At 36.8% G+C, this 13,280-nt stretch overlaps 1 long non-coding RNA gene across 1 annotated transcript; it reads left to right on the plus strand.

Moving 5' to 3' along the window:
- Positions 1 to 4,075: 4,075 nt before the first annotated feature.
- Positions 4,076 to 5,298, plus strand: LOC137225857 (uncharacterized). Its single transcript, XR_010944058.1, has 2 exons — positions 4,076 to 4,308; positions 4,369 to 5,298. It is a non-coding gene; the product is annotated as an uncharacterized lncRNA (long non-coding RNA).
- The last annotated feature ends 7,982 nt before the right edge of the window (positions 5,299 to 13,280 follow it).

Genomic DNA, 13,280 nt, shown 5'->3' on the forward strand with positions numbered 1-13,280 from the left:
AAACATATATAGATCAAGGGAACAGGATAGAAAGCCCAGAGATAAACACATGCACCTATAGTCAACTAATCTGTGACAAAGGAGGCAAGGATATACAATGGAGAAAAGACAGTCTCTTTAATAAGTGGTGCTGGGAAAACTGGACAGCTACATGTAAAACAGTGAAATAAGAACACTCCCTAAAACCATACACAATAATAAGCTCAAAATGGATTAAAGGCCTAAATGTAAGACTGGACACTATAAAACTCTTAGAGGAAAACATAGGAAGAATCCTCTTTGACATAAATCACAGCAAGATCCTTTTTGACCCACCTCCTAGAGAAATGGAAATAAAAACAAAAATAAATAAATGGGACCTAATGAAACTTCAAAGCTTTTGCACAGCAAAGGAAACCATAAACAAGACCAAAAGACAACCCTCAGAATGGGAGAAAATATTTGCAAATGAAGCATCCGACAAAGGATTAATCTCCAAAATATACAAGCAGCTCATGCAGCTCATTATCAAAAAAAACAAGCAACCCAATCCAAAAATGGGCAGAAGTTCTAAATAGACATTTCTCCAAATAAGATATTCAGATTGCCAGCAAACACATGAAAGGATGCTCAACATCACTAATCATTAGAGAAATGCAAATCCAAACTACAATGAGGAATCACCTCACACCAGTTAAAATGGGCATCATCAGAAAATCTACAAACAAATGGTGGAGAGGGTGTGGAGAAAAGGGAACCCTGTTGCGCTGTTGGTGGGAGTGTAAATTGATACAGCCACTGTGGAGAACAGGATGGAGGTTCCTTAAAAAACTGAAAATAGAACTACCATACGACCCAGCAATCCCACTACTGGGCATATACCCAGAGAAAATCATAATTCAGAAAGACACACACACCTCAATGTTCATTGCAGCACTATTTACAATAGCTAGGTCATTGAAGCAACCTAAATGCCCATCAAGAGACAAATGGGTAAAGAAGATGTGGTACATATATTCAATGGAATATTACTCAGTCATAAAAAGGAACAAAATTGGGTCATTTGTAGAGACGTGGATGGACCTAGAGATGCATACAGAGTGAAGTCAGAGGGAGAAAAACAAATATCGTATATTAACACATATATGTGGAATCTAGAAAAATGGTAGAGGTGAACCGGTTTGCAAGGCAGAAATAGAAACGCAAATGTAGAGAACAAACGTATGAACACCAAGGGGCGAAAGCTGGGGGCTGGGGGCGAGCATGGTGGTGGGATGAATTGGGAGATTGGGATTGACACATATATACCTATATGTATAAAATTGATAACTAATAAGAACCTGTTGTATAAAAAAATAAAATTCAAATATACAAAAAAATTCATAGAAGTGGAATTATCTGTGATGGTGGGCCATTAATAGCTGACCTTATAAAAATTAATACCATATGTGAGTGGTAGTAGTCACTACAATCACATCTGTGCCAGAGTTGCAATTAAGAACATAGATTTTTGTCTGTTACTAATTTGTAAATGCCAGATACAAAGGTTGTTTTATAGATTATCTGTTAGATTTGTTGTTGTTGTCAGTGTTTCTTGTTTGTTTGTTTATACTGAAATTTATAGATTCAGTACTTTTGAGAATGATTTAAAATTTTAGTTTAGGCAACCAAGAAATGTATGTGTGTGTATGTGTACATGTTTGCTTGCATGCATGTTTTTGTGTGTGTGTCTTTAATGCACAAATAATTTCAGTAAGGCTTAAAGTTGAGGGATTGCTTTCTAGGAGCAAATACTTAGCTACCTCAGTATTTATTTATGTGTGGTTTTGGAATGCTTGGTATAATATTTCCAAGATAGTATGTTCACCTTTCTAATGGTATTCTTATGAAAGAAAGCGAATTTATACTTTCAAACCCTTTGCCTCCTCTACTTTGCATTTTTTGCCTAAACTCCCTGTGGCCATATTCTTCAGTCTCCCCTCTCCCACCAGTGTATAAATATGCTGTTTACCCCTTTCTTTAGCTTCTGTATGCTTATCCTTGCTCTACTTATGATTTAAATGCTTCACTCTCCTTTTTCAATTGACATTATGTTTCTTTTCCTTAAATATTAGTGGGGCTTTACTACTCTGAACCACAAGAATGAACCTATGAATTTAATCAGTCAGTGGGTCAATTCAGTCAAATATCCGTCTGGTTTGCTTATTATTTCCACTTAATTGATAAGTTGACTAAATCTACATAATTGATGATCTTACCAAAGATCTTATATTATGTATGTATAATATGTCTTCTACCATGTATATGTGTGTATATATGTACATGAATATGTATATCTTATATCTTAAATATATTTGCATTCATTGGTTTTATTCACATAGTTAGCCTGTCATTCAATCCACATTCACTAATGCATCAAGAATATAAAACTAATTATGACATGACCTTGCTATTGAAGAACTTAAACCCTAACAGCATGTTGGTTTTACTGATAAGCTCTTATTGGCTAATAATAGTAGTAATAACAGCTAATATTTCTTGACCATTATTTATGTGCCTGGCATTGTACTAAGTGTTTTATATGCATTATCTCATTTGATATTTATGACAAGCTCATGAGACATGAAGTACTTGGCTTTATTTTAAGATCATGGAGCTGAGGTCCAGAGAAATTGAGTAATCCATACCAAATCACATAGCTAATGAATGGTAGAGCCAGGAGTTGAATTGAGGCAGCCTAAGCCCTGCAAGCTCACCCTTAGTCACTATATCTACATACCTTAGGAGGACGGGCCAGGTGGCATGTGTGTAATTCTTCTCTGCCATAGCACCTGGCTGTTTAGAGTGTTCACAGGCATGTTGATCCTGACAAAAGAGAAATAGATACATAGGGTACTGAGTATCAGGGATAAAAAAGGCAACTTGAGATTAAATATTTTCTAAATGATATCTCTAATATGCAGATAATTAATAATATACTTTTTCCTTCTAATTTTACATACTTCTACTTTTAATTTTTACTTTAATATTTTGGAGAGGTAATGTTTATTTTCGGTGTGAAACTCAAATATTTAATCCTGGTCTTCCCTGGTGGCGTAGTGGTTGAGAGTCCGCCTGCTGATGCAGGGGACATGGGTTCGTGCCCTGTTCTGGGAAGATCCCACATGCCGTGGAGCGGCTAGGCCCGTGAGCCATAGCCGCTGAGCCTGCGCGTCCGGAGCCTGTGCTCCGCAAAGGGAGAGGCCACAACAGTGAGAGGCCCGCGTACCGCAAAAAAAAAAAAAAAAAAAAAAAAAAAATTTAATCCTGACACATACAGAGACTAGGCAGGAATAAAAATTTAATTTCTAGGAATATGACATGGTTTATAGGAATATTTCATAATTATTGGGTTGGCCAAAAGGTTCATTCTGCTTTTTTCCATAAGATGGCTCTAGTAGCATTTAGTTGTCTTTAACTTCATTCAAAACAATTTTGTTAGATCGTATGTGGCAGCCGTCATATCAGCGTGCATTTAAAAGAAAACTTGTCAAAATTGGTGAATTTTTGTGTAGCCACTTTAATATTGAAGATGGAAGAAAGAAAGCAACATTTTTGGCATATTATGCTTTATTATTTCAAGAAAGATAAAAACACAACTGAAATGCAAAAAAAAGGCAGTGTGGAGAAGATGCTGTGACTGATCAAACGTGTCAAAGTGGTTTGTGAAGTTTCATGCTGGAGTTTTCTCGCTGGACAATGCTCCGTGGTTGGGTACCAGTTGAAGTTGATAGCGATCAAAGCGAGACATTAATTGAGAACAATTAACATCATACCATGCAGGAGATGGCTGACATACTCAAAGTATCCAGATCAAGCACTGAAAATCATTTGCACCAGCTTGGTTATGTTAATCGCTTTGATGTTTGGGTTCCACATAAGTTAAGAGGAAAGAAACCTTGTTGACTCTATTTCCGCATGCGATTCTCTACTTAAACATAATGAAAACGTTCTGTTTTTAAAACAAATTGTGATGGGTGATGAAAAGTGGATACTGTACAATAATGTGGAACAGAAGAGATGGTGGGGCAAGTGAAATAAACCACCACCGAGGCGTGCGAGTGGGGCGGTCCTCCCCCGCAGGCGCAGGCGTCCGGAGTGGGCGGGAGGACAGAGCCCTCGGAAGCGGCGCCGAGGCCAGAACGGCTGCGGGTCTCTGGCCTGGGTCAGTGACGAGCCCTGGGACCCGGTTGGGCCCGGCCTGGTGCTCCCATCGGCATCCAACGTGCGCCTCTCGGGAAACGACACCCGACTAGGTCCCTGCCCCTGGCTTCTGGATGTACCCGGCAGGTGTGCGGGAGAGCGAGGCCTGGGCTTGTCGTGTGTGACCCACAGACCTCGCGGGGGAAGGTTTTCTATCAGATGATCGATCCATCGTAATAATGCTGGAGTTAAGAAGTCTCCATTCCTTTGCTTGGAATCAGAAGACTTTTTCCCCTGCATATAGAGTAGGAGTAATGTTGGTTAGAAACTGGCTGGTGGTTAAAACTGAAGATTGTCATGACTGTTTAACCTAAGCTCCATGCTGAAGTAAGATTAATTGTCTTGGAAATACTAAATTGGACACTGAACATCGTGATGTATGAAGAGATGCTTATGAAAATGTCTCTGCCTTTGAGAGTTTCGAGGATGACTTAATTTTTTCTGCTAATCCATTTTCTAATTTTTTATAATATGACTGTATTTTTTTAAAAAGAAAAACAAATTTAAAGAAATCAAGACCTCCTGAGAGATAGAGCGCACCCTGCAACCATCTACCAGTGAATGGGCCAGAGCTGAGCTGCTCAGACAGGACTGACCGCATAATTTGAGAGACCCAGAACACAGTGAAAATGAGGCACCTCTTGTTCAAAGATTATTAAGAATTTCAAGACAGCAAAGCATTAAACCAAGAGTGGGGCCTTCTGGTTGCACAGGTCACACATGAAGCCAGATCTGTGCCCAGACCTTCTCCAGCAACTTCCAGATAAAAGCTTTACCAAGAACTGCTTACAGTCCAAAGGCCCCAGTGCTTCTTCACTGCTTGGGTAACATTTGCAAACTGATTGCTCATAATGTCTCCATACACCAAATCCTTTCAGAATTTTCTCCAAGGGTGTTTGTATATATGTATGTGTGTGTGTGTCTGTGTATATATGCATATAGGTGTATATGTATATATATGTGCTCTTTGACGTAGATGGATTATTCTTATAATTGTTATATTGCTTTTGCCACTTAAAACTATAAGTATTTACCTGTATTAATAAATATTGTTTAAGAATAAAAAAAATAAATAAACCACCACCAACCACACCAAAGGCCGGTCTTCATCCAAAGAAGGTGATGTTGTGTATATGGTGGGATTGGAAGGGAGTCCTCTATTATGAGCTCCTTCCGGAAAACCAAATGATTAATTCCAGCAAATCCTGCTCGAAATTAGACCAACTGAAAGCAGCACTCGAGAAAAAGAGTCCAGAATTAGTCAACAGAAAATGCATAATCTTCCATCAGGGTAACACAAGACCGCATGTTTCTTTGATGACCAGGCAAAAACTGTTACAGTTTGGCTGGCAAGTTCTGATTCGTCTGCCGTATTCGAACAGACGTTGCACCTTCGGATTTCCATTTATTTCGGTCTTTACAAAATTTTCTTAATGGAAAGTTTCAGTTCTCTGGAACACTGTAAAAGGCACCTGGAACAGTTCTTTGCTCAAAAAGATAAAAAGTTTTGGGAAGATGGAACTTTGAAGTTGCTTGAAAAATGGCAGAAGGTAGTGGAACAGAAGGGTGTATATGTTGTTCAATAAAGTTCGTGGTGAAAATGAAAAATGTGTCTTTTTATTTTTACTTAAAAACCAAAGGCACTTTTTGGCCAATCCAGTATATCTGTAATGCTTGAGATTCCATTCCCACAGTTTTTCTTTTCCCTTAGTAATTTTATCATTGAATTCATGTAATGTTATTGTAACATTCAAATGGCATCTGATATTTTTGCTTACTAACAATATGTATGTGAATATGTGAAAATATACATATAATATAAAGTATCATTAAAGGATAATGAGCCATATTTCAGATTTGCATTTCTCTTGTTGATCTTAAATGAGATTTTTGTACAGAATTTGAGTCCAGATTGTTTATAGAGATCTGAAGGAGGAATTTTGCCTTCGGTGATTGCCTGGTTTTCTTTAAGATAGTAAACCTACATATCTAAGTTGCTATTATACTTGAAATGTACATTGCTTGAAAGGTTTAGAATTTTCTGTTTTTTTCTGGTATACAGGTAAGATAGGGTAGCTGTGAATTTGACCTCTTAAATTTGCAAAATTCCAAAATGAACTTATGGTTGTATATTTCTGTAGCTTTATCATAGAGAAAAGAAGCTAGGTTTTGTTATTGTTTTGCTTTTTCAGTTTTTTATCTATTGCATTTTCCTTCAGTCTTATGAGAGTACTGATTAGACTATTACATTTTTTTTTTTTTGCGTTACGCGGGCCTCTCATTGTCGTGGCCTCTCCCGTTGCGGAGCACAGGCTCCGGACGCGCAGGCTCAGCGGCCATGGCTCACGGGCCCAGCCGCTCCGTGGCATGAGGGATCCTCCCGGACCGGGGCACGAACCCGCGTCCCCCGCATCGGCAGGTGGACCCCCAACCACTGCACCACCAGGGAAGCCCTTAAATGGTTTTTAATATCCTTATTAATAATACAGAAAACATTACAACTATGATATGTATTTGACAAAAATCTATCTAGATCTTCACTGACTTGAATTGAACTCATACTCTGCAATCAGTCAATAAATAGTTAAGTGAACATACTGTATATTCTTTTATCCATCAAGTCATAGAATGGAAAGGAGTTTAAAAAGTAGCCCCCAACTTCTCAGAGAGCTGGGGCATCACGGTGGTTGTGGAGATGAGGTTTATAAACCTAGAATGATTAGGAAGCAATCTATCTCTGGAATCTTTGGATTAGTAACCCAATCTCTTAATGCCTCAGTTTTCTCACCAATGATATAGGATAATAATTTTACCTTACTGAGATACTATGAAGATTTAATGAGATAATATGTAAAAACATTTCTTCTGAGTTAACCAGATGCGTGGTTTCCCGTCTTTTACCACATAAGGTGGAATACTGTCTCATGTGTTACCCTCTTAGTAGTCTTGGTGCCTAATACAAATTATGTTTAGGCCAGGCACTAAATGTGTGTTTAGTGAATAATGCATGCTCCTGGAGGATGTAGTGTAGACCACAATTGCTTTAGAAATGAAAAAACAAAACAAAAAACAAAGAAATATAAATAAACCTGAAGCATCCAGAGAACGGTTTGTGGTTGAATTTAGATTTAAGTTGGCACTTGAAGGAAATGCAGTATTTTGATAGGAGAAGATGAAAAGGAAAGAAATTCTTGGACAAAGGTATATCATAAACAAAGATACAGAAATGAGAGGGAAATCAGAGTACAGAGTATTAAAAAAAGTAATGCCTTACATCCATATACAACAAAACACTTACTGATAAAATAACAAATTTTAGAATTAGCCCTAATTTTTAAAATTGTATGTGCCAAGAGAAATTTCTAAAGATTAGAACTTGAGGTTTCCTGCTGGCTTGTAACTACAGATAAGAAACTTAAAGCATTTTAGAATAGCATTCTTGTCTTTAAAAGAGAAATGAGTAGTTATCCAAACCAGCATTCTTTATTTTTCTATTTGAAGCATTATTTGCTACTTATAATGACTATTGTTCAGAAGTGGAAAACTGATTGGAAAACCTTTTGCATTTTCCTCCCTTTACATTAGAATGACTTTTTGCATAATTTTAGTTCTAAATTAAATATCTATGCCCACTGATCAAATTCAAAGTGGATCTAGTTAACCTTTTAGATTTGTGAAGTGAAATGGAGGACTACAGCCTTGATTTTACCATATAGATTCCATTTTCCTTATACTTGCAAATTTACAATTATATAGTTAAAATCTGATTTAGATAGTAATTGTCAACACAGTGATTTTGGGGCAGGCAAATAGGTGTGGGCATTTAAAATATGTTGAGCACAGGGGACTTCCCTGGTCGTCCAGTGGTTAAGACTTTGCCTTCCAATGCAGGGGGTGAGGGTTTGATCCCTGGTTGGGGAGCTAAGATCCCACATGCCTGATGGCCAGAAAACCAAAACATAAAAAAAGAAGCAATATTGTAACAAATTCAATAAAGATGTTAAAAATGGTCCACCAAAAAAATCTTTTAAAAAGTTTAATAATAAAATATGTTGAGGACAGATGAACTGATTAATGGTCAAAGTAAAATCAGTAACGAGCTTGAAACAGAACCAAAGGGTGCTCTTCTTAGACTCTGATTCAGAAAGCTTTTGATTTCTAGCTTTAGGTTACTTTATGGTCACTTGCTTTCTGAAACTGCTCTGAGTCTGACACAAACATTTTGCATGTCAAAAGTTGAGTGACACTTTCTCTATATACATTTTAGTGTCAAGGCTAAACCCATCAATGAACAGAAAGTCTTTCTCAAATAACAGTGTATTTGTTTACTGGTGTCTGCTGTCTGCTTTGAGAGTGTTAGATCATCAGAAAGATATTAAAACCTAACCTTAGTCATGGGAATAAAATAAAACACAGCCATGATTTATTATTTTATAAGACTCAACCAATATGATGTTGATACTGGCAGTTGAATAAATTATTACATAGAGAACTAAAGTGTCAAACTTGGCATGATCTATTAACATGATTATTGAGGGACATTCATTAGTTTTATCTGCATATAAAATTTTATACAAGGTGTGAAATCATTCTTATCAGATTTCTAATGTTTCTTGCATAAATTTCCTTTTAATTCTTAATAGAATCCATTATGAGATATTCAGGAATGCCTTTTTGACAAATATAAAAACTCAGGTGTAGAAAGATAATATCATTTTGCTCCATCATTATAATACCATATTCTTTCTGCATGTCATAGTTTTCCAAGCATTTTTACTACATTATCTCATAGAGGAAAAGAAAAATCACTGGATAAGAAATTGAGAACAATGATCTAATCTCAGTTCTGCTATTAAGTTGGCCTGGATTAAGTCTCTTAAATTTTCCCGGCCTTTATTTTCTCATTAATGAAATGGAGGAGTTCGACTAGGTTGTATCTCAGGTTTTTCTTATTGCAAAATAGTTGACTTTTAAAAATCACCCCTAAGGTAACCCTTTGCAAGAAGGCAAGGCAGATATTTTCTCCTACTTTGGAAACAAGAAACCTGAGGTTTAGAGTTTGTCAAATAGTTAGAAAATTTTGGAGCCCAGCTTCAATACTAGAAATCTGAATGTTTTACTATTATAGGGGGTCTTTCATGAGATTTGTATACTTAAATCTGATTTGGCTAATCTGCTAAGTTATTCCCCTGAATACTTTAATATTTACACCTTAGATGTCATCAGTAGTTTTCAACAAAATAATTGAAAAGCTATATGTGTACTTACATAATCTATTAGTTGCCTCTATAATTAACAAGGAGTGTTCATACATGGAGAAGATTTTGGACTTTGTCTGGAAAACCAGTCATGTTGAGGCAGTGATAACTAAAGCATATTGATGAGTCAATGGGAGCTAAACTTGAAAACTTACTCTTTGTCCCTGAAGAAGTATTAATCTCTTTTACTTTACCCCACCAAGTAAAATGAGAGGAAACAAATATATTAGTGTTGATAATTGATAATTAGTTGGACTAAATACATCTAGGAATGATGACATTTTTTCGCTTCCCAATGTACATATGCCTAACACCTAATACTTATGAAGGTAGAGGGAGATCTTGATTTTTGTTTATCTTTCCTGAGGTTTGTTATTTTGATCCTATCCTTAATCTTTTAAAATGTTCCACTTTTAACCATCTAACTTCTCACAATCCCTTTTATCAGTAATCAGCATTATAATGTGAGCATTATGAGGGCAGAGCTTTTTGTCTGTTTTGTTCACTGATGTATCCCCAGTGCCTAAACAGTGTCTGGCACATAGTAGGTGCTCAATAAGTATTTGTTAAATAAATACATAAAAAATTATCTGCAAATCAACTCTTATTACAAAAAGAAAAAAACCCCTAGTGTCTTCTACAACCTCGAGGACTGCATAAACATTTGTGAGTATAAGTAACTTAAATCTGAGAGACTTCTTTGTTTTTACTGAGTTTTTTCCTCCCTAAAAAATGGATGCGCAATATTTGAAGCTGGGCTTTTTTTGTTATTTCAACATATCACTTGGAAATTAAATTATTTAAAATAAAAAAGAAACAGCATTTAATTTAGGTAACCATACTTTTGTTCCCCAGAAAGTTTGTGTCTCTTCCTTCATTATTTATATGGCTTTCCCACTGTTACATTGTTTACAGAGAAGTCAAATTTAGAAATGACATTTTTTTCCTATCTTTTCTAACTTCTCAGTTTTACTAATTATTCTTGTCTCTCTCTTCCATCACCCCAGCTCCCACTTGTACTTCCTTTTTTTCTGATTGTGTGCTTTCTCCTCCATACAATCAAAATGAATTTGACATGAATGATGAAAAATATAACTAAGGGGGTGAGGGAGAGTCAGGTACCTGGGGACCTGAACCCAGGTCACCATCTTTACACTGAAGTCTGTGTTTCTGGATTTACACAGGTGAAATGTTGACCTAGAAATACAGTGTATGGAACAAACTACTACAGCTTTAAGCTGTGGAGGTTTATCAAAAAAGAGTAGAAACAAAGGCAAGCAGATGGCTAAAGATGAAGGTCACATCAGATTGAGAAGTTTGTCAAAATGTGATGACATAGGTAATCTGTAAACTGTTATTGCGCCTAGCTGGAGGTGCTGAAAAACATTTTGAAATTACAAAAAAACAGTGGAGTCGCCGGCATAGAGGCAGGAATGATAGCCTGGAGTGGTTCTGGTCTATGGATGAATGCCAGATGTGGAAAGCGACATATCTGGAATTAATGATATTAAACATGCTTTTCTTTTATGCTCAATAATAACTCTATTATGATTGATACAAACCGCAGACACTTTATCTAGTACAAATGGAATCGTCTGTCATTGACTATATTAAATCATCAATTTCTGCATGATGAGGATCGTTTAGGGTAACTAATCATCTGTCTCGTTCTGAAGTCTTTAAGGCTGATCAGATAACGTTTTGAATACTGCCTGAACAACCATGACAATCTAACCCTTCCATGTAAGGATTGAGAGGGGCCCATTATGCCGTCAAAGCCTGTGGAAATATCACAGCTCTTTCTCTACATAATACCCTGCTGTAAATAAATCACTCTCCACGGCAAACTTTATTGATCACAAGCACTTCCATGCTTGTGTCTAGTGAAGTCTCTACAGAATAAAATGCTGCTTTATATTTTGTCTTGTCAAAATATTAAACGGCTCTGTCAAGCAGAGTCAGGCTAGCAGTGATGGTGTAATTCTGCTGTAGCCCTTCTCATTCCCTCCTATCTCAGCTGCCAAGCTTACAAAGCAGGATTTTTTTTTTTATAAACTTTCCAATTATAGTCTCATAAGATTATGAAGCCTTAAGATAAAGTGTCCTAATTTAGGGTGGTGGAGTACTGAACTGCTAGCAAAGCGGCTGTTAGATAAAACAACATTTGTCACAAGGAAAAAGATAACCTGGCTTGTTTATATACACAACTTTAATAGACAGTCGAGGTTAGGCTAAAAAAATCTCTTTTAATTTCACTTTGCAAAATGGTGGGGTGGCATCTAAATTAATTTGCACTAAAGTGCTTATTATTCATACTTATAAAATGATGCATTATGATCTAAACCAGCTTGGGGGGATGGAGATTGAGTTAACACCGAAGTCCATCATTAATACAACATGTTTTCCAAACGGCATGGATAGGTTATCCAGCCACTAAGTGGTACCACATACTGCAATATGTTTGTGGCAACACCCAGGAACAACAAGCAGATTAGAAGTGTAATTTACTGCCTGCTAATGTTGAATTTCCTGGGCAGCATATGGTTTTAATGCAATCTAAAAGTAGTTTCATCCTTTGTCCCTTTTAAAGGGTAAGATTTTGCTCTCAATAGGCAAACAGAAAACTGAAGTCACTTAGAGAAGAGTATAAGATTTAGTGTTCTGGGCCATTAGTGCTGCTTGGAGGACACCGAGTGTGATCTTTATTCCCTTTTGGAAGATCATTAACTCTTTTAGACGTTTGGCAAGTAACCTCTTCAAGGCTTGGAAGAGTTTATATAGCACCTTAGGAGAGCATTTTGCACCTGTCTTGCCTGTTTCCAAGCCGGATATTTATTGAAGTTTCTGTGTGGTCATTTTTAAAAGGAAGTTAAGCTGTAAAATGAATTGATAATCCTAGTCAGTAAATTTATTTTGGAGTCATAAGAATTGGATGCCACCAAAACTGAAAGCTCAAGTCTAACTGTGGACCTCTGTGTACACCTCCGTTCCTGCCTAGAAGAGATTCTAATGAGGAGAGAACAGATTTTAGCTTAGGACGGGGTTAAACCTACTGGCATATTTCAAAGAAGCAAGTAAATAGCTTTTTACTTTTTTGATGGTAATAAATTTGAATCGTCAACAACCTTAGCTTGAGTCAAGTTCTAATTCATCTCCATGGTCCCCTCACCAGTATTTTTTCAAGTAGCAGTAAACCTCAAAGATAGTGGTATCCATCAGTACTGTTTTTAAACAATTGGAAGGCCATTAGATCCTACTGAATTTTGTAGTCTCCTTCTAAGTAACTATTGCCACATATATCTTGGGAGTAAAATGAATGTGCAAGTGTATTTGCAAATGTATTGTTGAAAGTATTTTGTTTAAAGTTGGAGCCACTTTTCCCATATTCAGCAAACATTTACTAAATCTCTCCACATACTAGATACTCCTTGCCTCACTAGAAACAGCTTCTGACCATGAGAGGCACAGGGTTTATTGAGGGAGATATGCTTGTAAACAAGCAACAACTATACAGTATGCTGGGACTTTTACTGAAACATCATTTTTTCCTAATTTGCTAAGCTGATATGCTTGGGGCTGTACAAGGGCCACCATTATGAAGAAAGAACACACGAGAGAACGAAGCCAAATGCAGAAGAAAGAAGAGCTGAGAAGTGAAGAAATGAAGAAAGAGTGGAAAGATCAAATGAGCTGGGTGGTATTTGAACCCCTAAATCCATTCTTCAAACATCTATCCCTGAATTTTTTAGTTAGGAGAGCCAACAAAAATCAGCTACTCATGCTGAAGCTAGTTTGAGTTGG

The sequence above is a fragment of the Pseudorca crassidens genome, chromosome 6, assembly GCF_039906515.1.
Source record: "Pseudorca crassidens isolate mPseCra1 chromosome 6, mPseCra1.hap1, whole genome shotgun sequence".
Lineage (NCBI taxonomy): Eukaryota > Metazoa > Chordata > Mammalia > Artiodactyla > Delphinidae > Pseudorca > Pseudorca crassidens.